Source organism: Manis pentadactyla, chromosome 14 (genome assembly GCF_030020395.1).
Source record: "Manis pentadactyla isolate mManPen7 chromosome 14, mManPen7.hap1, whole genome shotgun sequence".
In the NCBI taxonomy this organism is placed as follows: Eukaryota; Metazoa; Chordata; class Mammalia; order Pholidota; family Manidae; genus Manis; species Manis pentadactyla.
The window spans coordinates 80,229,543-80,236,286 of record NC_080032.1 but is presented as its reverse complement, the minus strand read 5'-3'; positions in this window follow the sequence as shown (position 1 = coordinate 80,236,286).

Genomic DNA, 6,744 nt, shown 5'->3' with positions numbered 1-6,744 from the left:
ATTTAAATGAGACTTGGGCCCTTAGACTATATAGTGGATGCTGAAATGAGTTAAGATTTTGGAGGCTGTTGGGATGGAATGACTGTATTTTGTGTTCAATGAGGACATGAATTTGGAGGGTCCAAAGGCAGAATGCTGTGTACTGAACTCTGTCCTTCCAAAATTCATATTTTTAAAGTCCTGGCTCACAGAGTGATGATATTTGGAGATGAGACCTTTAAGAGGTAATTAGTTTTAGATAAGGTCGTCTGGATGGGGCCCTAATCTGATAGGATTAACACCCTTATAAAAAGAGACACCAGGGAGTTCACTGCCTCTGTCCATGGAAGACACAAGAAGGCAGCCATCTGTGAGCCAGGAAGAGTTCTGGGCAGGAACCGAATCAGCCAGCATGTTGATTTTGCATTTTCCAGGCTCCGGAACTGTGAGATTTAAGATTCTATTGTTTAAGCCACCCCACTGTATGGCATTTGTTATGTCAGCCCAAGAAGACTGATATGCATACTAACATGTATTCTATACATAGACTATGATTCATCAATTGCATTCATCCTACAGAAATAAGGATGTGTAAAGCTGTGTATAACAATGTTCATTGCAGCAGTTTGTAGTAGCAAAAATAAGGAACAACATTGTATTAGTTTCCTAGGGCTGCTGTAAGAAGTTGCCAGAAACTGGATATGGCTTAAAACAACCAGTCTGAAATCAAGGGGTCAACAGGACACTCCTCCCTCTGAAACCTATGAGGGAATCCTCCCTTGATTCTTCCCAGCTTCTGGCGGCTTCCTGGCAATCTTGGGCATTCCTTGGCTTGTAGATGCGGCCACTCCAGTCCTCCATGGTCACCTGGCATTCTCCCAGCACGTCTTCATATCATCTTCCCTCTGTACAGGTCTCTCTCTCTCTCTGTCCAAATGTCCTCTTTTTATAAGGATGCTAGTCCTGTTGGATTAGGGCCCATCCTAATGACCCCATTTTAACTTGATTATAACCCTATTTCCAAGTAAGGTTATATTCTGAGGTGCTGGAGTTTAAAATTTCAACATATCTTTTGTGGGAAACACCATTCAACCCATGACAAAACGTAGAAGTCCATCTCCTCTTCACAGATGTCTCTTCATGTTTCTTTGGAGTGGTTTTTGTTTTGTTTTTACTTTTGAGTTTTTAGGATTCTCTATGTAGCTAAATATACATCCTTTTTTGGTATGTGTTCTGCAAATATTTTCTCACACTGCAATTCCTGATTTCATTCTCTTAACAGGGTCTGTTGCAGAGCAAATTTTTTACATTTTAATGAGGTCTAATTTATCAATTTTTCTATGAATTTTACTTTTGGTTTCCAGTCTAAGAACTCTTTGCCTTGACAAAGAGTTAAGAGCTAAACACTGTTTGATCTTCCTTCCTTCCTCAAAGAGAGTCTATTTTTTTTTTCTGAAAGTTGTACAGTTTTACATTTGACGGTTCCTTTGTGGTGCATTTTGAGTTAATCTTTTTTTGTATAAGGTGTGAGACTTAGGTCAAAGCTCATTTTTCTTGCCTTTGATGTCCAATTGCCCCAACACCACCTGTTGAGAAGGCTGTTTTGCCTTAATCAAATTGCTTTTGCACCTTTGTCAGAAATCAGTTGGCATATTTATGTGAGATAGTTTCTAGGTTCCCTCTTCTGTTCCATTGATCTGTGTGTCTATCCCTCCTCAGTCTTGATTACCTCAGGTATATAGTAAGTCTCAAGATTGGGGAGACTGATTCTTCCCACTGTATTCTTTTTCAAAATTGTTTCAGCTATAATTATTCCTTTGCCTTTCCATGTAAATTTTAGAATAGTCTTGCATAACTCTATCAGGAATTTTATATGAATTATTTTAGATCTACATCAATTTAGGGAGAATCGGTATCTTCACTAGCTTGAGTCTGCTAACCCATGATTACAGTATGGCTCTTCATTTGGGTTTTTGATTTCTTTCACCCACATTATGTAGTTGTATTCTTTCTTTCTTTCTGTTGGCTTTGGGTTTATTTTGCTTTTTTCATTCTAGATTCTTGAGCTGAGAGCTGAGATTATTGATTTGATATTATGTTCTCATATCTAATATATAACATTTAGTGCTATGAATTTCCCTTCAATCACTGCTTTAGCTCCACTCCACAAGTTTGGGTATGTTTTATTTTCAAAAGTGGGAGTTTCCCTGTTACTTCTGTGCTGGAGTGGGACTTCCAGCTCCCCAAGGGATCTCCAATGGCATCAGAATGGGTGGCCTTATTACTGCTGGGTGATGGCACAGTCCTGCCTCTGAAACAGGTCTTCCTGACACCAACTCAAGGGAAGGGGCTGGGTGGAGTCCCTTTACTGCCACATGGGGGTTGAAGTTCACTATCCATTGACACTTCAAGGGGTGATGGATGTACCTATTTACCAACAAGCAGTGATAAAAGTCCCTGTGAGTCTAAAAGGCTGGGCTCCCTACTCAGCCCATGCTGGCCCAAGTGAGCTATAAACTGAATTGTGTTCTCCCCACATTCATATGTTGGCGCCCTAATCCCTCAATGTGATGGTATCTGAGGTGGGGCCTTTGAGGGGTAATTAGGGTTAAATGAAGTCATGAGGGTGGGGCCCTGATCTGATAGGAGTAGTGTCCTTATAAAAAGAGGAAGACATGCCTCCCTCTCTCCCTCGCCTCACTGTCCCTACCTCAAGCATGCACAAAAAAGAGGTCATGTGAGCACAGAGCAAGACCCGTCATGTACAAGCCAGGAAGAGAGCGCTCCCTAGAGCCCTGATTTTGGAGGATTTCTAGTCTCCAAAACTCTAAGAAAATAAATCTCTGTGGTTTAAACAACCCAGTATATGGAATTTTGTTGAGCTAATACACCAATAAGCTACTAATTGGTGATTTATATACCAAAGTGGCTTTCACTGTAATTCAAACCTAAAATAATGTTCTCTGTATCTCTGTTATTTCCTAAATATTGCATCTTTTGGGCTGTAGCTGTGTTTCTACTAAAGGAGGCTCATTTGGCTCTTAAATTACCATTCCCAGATCTGTCCTAGATAATGGCTGTTTTACTCAATTTGTCCCCATATCCATTCTCCATCCTGCTCTGTGCCTTGGAAGAGTGACCTTTGAGGTGGAAACTCCTCACCCCAACCCCGTTGCCCTCTGGCTGTGTTGATTCCACCTGCTTATGCAACTGCTCACCCTCTTTCAGTGGTGGCTGGTCCTTCACCAAGCATAGCTCTTGTTGGAGGTCATACGGGTCATATAATCTCCCTATCAGTGAGCAAGGACATTGGTAACACAGTTTAGAAGCCATCCCTCAGTCAAGGGGCAAAGGAAGCCACTACTGCAAATTAATTAATGCATTAATCACCCCAGATCTCAGGGGTGTGCTGATCTAACTGCAGTGAAGCTGGGCCAATCCAGAAACTCTTCGGCGTGTATCCAATCTGCCCCAAAGCCTGGGCATTTTTACCAAGTATGTGTGTGCACAGTAGAACTTCTATACATGGGACAATTTGTAATTACTAGTGAGTAGATGGGGAAAAAAAACGCAAACATACTGCTTAATAGCACCAACTATTGTCTAATAGCACCAACATCCAGCATTCATTTTCCACCTTTACAACTGGCTTAAGGTGTGGTGATCGCAGAACCATTCATGTAAAATAGACACGGTTCCTGCACTACCAGCTGGAAAAACGGAGCTCAGTTCACAGCAGCGGGAGCACTTGGCCCTTCTGTAGGAGGGCTGGGTTGTTTACTCCAGGCTCACACTCGACAGAAGCTCACTCTAGCCCTCAAGAGTACTTGGATTTTTTCTAAATACATCTTTCAGCATAAGAATGGACTCTCTTTTCATTTCTGCTTCTGCAAGTGAGAATTGAGAACCATATGATCATTATCTGTACGCTTCTACGGAGGGTGGTAAAATGCTTATTGTGAAGCAGCCACTGAAATGCCCACAATTAGCATTTACAGCAGGAGACAGACGCCTCCCTTAGTCATTTGCGGTTTCCCAGTTATCCTCTTACCGTAGTGACTCAAACCTGTACCAGTAGCTAACCTCTGAAGGCAGCTCTTGCCTTCTTCAGATAAGCAGCTCTAACAAATGAGAACCCAGGGAAGGAGCAGCCAAGAGGTTTATTTTTCACAGTTACTTGGGACTTATAAAAATATTTTTTTTCAAATAGGCATATGAATAAGGACAGCAAATAAATGAATTAGTAAAAGAGATGTAACATTAAAAAAAACATAAAGGAAAAGGAAAATACTGTGTAAATGCAATAAATATACTACTATAAAATGCCCGTCTTTATATTGAAGAGATGATTACCAAGAAGGCAGCATGTAAGTGCATTTATACTTGGCCTGGAAATTAGGAACAGTTAAGACAGAGGCAAACAAGTGGAGAAGAGAAAGGCTGGTGTCATTTTTGGTGATTTATAATACACAGTACTAAAATTATTGGGAAAAATATTTCGATGATTAAAACTTTCTTTCTTACACTGATAGATGGTAATGCAGAGAATAGTGACTCTAAAACAAGTCCATGTTTTGTTTTAATATTGCATTTAAAGCTTAGGCCGGTTTGTAGTACTATGGAAATGAGAATACTTAAGGTGGTATCCACAACTGAAGGATTCTGCTTGGCAGTAATAGTTTAAATGGCTAGAATTACAAAGTGATTTACAACGAGATGTTAGTGAAAAATATCCTAAGGCTCACCTTTCCAGTTTTGTGATGGACATACCCGTTTTACTTTTCAGCTTCCGTGGACCATAAACCAATTGACAGCAGGGGGCACTCTTCTGTTAAAACTCCGAAGCTCTTTTTTAAAAGCTTTTAGGGTTGCATATTGCTAGTATCCACCTAACACTAGTTACAGTATTGTTTGAGTTTTACTTGAGAGGAAAAGGATGTCAAAGCAGAACACTTATGAAATAGACTTAATGAGATCTTTGATTATGGTACATGCTTAGTCTCTTCTAAATTAATGCTGATATCCCACTATTACTTACTGAGGACCAACTAGGTTTAAGATACCAACAATGTATTTCTAGCAGTCGTCACGGATATTGTTACAGGAAGGCGTGGAACCTTAGAATATACTGTGTGCACTCTAAGGGCAGAACATTTTAAAACCAAGTGAAGGAATTTAAAGTCACTGTATTGATTCAACTGAGAAGTAGGAATTCACTGTTATTGTGTATTATAAAATATTGGGAACAAACTGGAGAAATAGCACCCCCCCCATTCTCAGTTTACATCCAGAAGAGATGATTTCTTAACATCCTATATTAAATATTTAACTATTTGCTTATTTTCCCCGCGCGATCAATGGCATCCTCTTGACAGAATCCTCTGGGCCTCTACACTTCACAACATCGGGTCCCAAATTCCAAATCGTGTTTTTCTTCCCACTTGACCTTCACCGCCACCCGCTCCCTTCCCAGGGCTAATCAACTCCTGTCGGAATTAAATCGCTGAACATTTTCAATTGCTACAAGAGATTCTCTTCTCCAAGAAGAGGATAGCGTCCGCATCGCCGCTTCAAACTGGCTGACTGGTACATTTCTTTAAAAACTTAGATTTAAACCAGGAGGCATCATATCCGTCTTGCATTTTCCGAACCGTCTTTGATTCGCGTCCAAGATAAGCGGTCTTACTAGTGATCACGCCAGAGCCTTTTTTGAACACCCCAGGTCGCAGGTCATTGGACGGGGCTCCGGCTGCGTGTCCGGTCCCACGTGGTGCCGTTACGATACGAGTTGCCCAGAGCGTTTGCTCCGGTGAAACCCTCGAAACTTTGTCTTCTTTCTGTCGAAAGCAAAAAAACCCGGTCCGAAAGGGCCAGCTTCCTCTCGCCAAAAATGATCCTCTGAGAAGCAGTCGGCATGCCGGAGCACCGGCGCACCACTCTAGACCTGAACGGTTCCCTACTTGGAGCGACTCCGGACTCGGTTGCAGCCCTTCGGGCCCCGCCCGCTGGCCCGCGCGGCCCCGCGCGCCCGCTGAGCCCGGGGCGCGCGTTCGCCCAGTCACCGCCCAGTTGAGCAATCCGGCTATGCAAATAAGAGATTACGACAGCCAATCGGAGGCCGGCAGTGCCGTGACGCGCGCGCCGAGAGCCCGTAGTATTTATAGATCGTATTTAAAGAGCCCTTGGGAGTCTCCCCCGGCTCGGCTGGGCGGCGGCGGCGGCGGTTACGGGGCCGCAGTCACCCCGGCGCGCGTGAGGTGGCGGAGCGGCCGCTCCTGCTCCCGATCCTGTGGGGGTGTTGGGCGTGGGGGAGCGCCCGAGCACCCTCCAGGGTGGTTTTTACCCACTTCCCGGCTCGGTTTCTGGAGAAGGGGAGCAAATGCTGCAGCTTCTGCAACTGTTTCGCTCAGAACAAAGCCGGGCGTTTGGAATCTCAAAACAGCTGGGGGTTGGGGACAGGAGGTTTGAACCGACCCCGCCCCAGCCTCACATTTGAGCCACAAACCGACGCCGCTTCCTGGTGCCGGGCTGTGCGTTGAAGCAGCCTTCCTGGGGGGAGGGGAGAACAATACCGCCCTAAAAGCCAGAAGAGGGACTGGGGGGCGGGGCTACTGGGCCGGGCGAAGCGTGTTCGTGGAAGGTAAAGTCCCAGGTAGTGGCGGTGGGCATCTCGTCCGTTTAGTCGATCGATCCGCAGACATCCCGCCTGCGACCTGCACGCTGCAGCGCGGAAGCAGGAAACACCCTCCGTCGGGAGACGGGCAC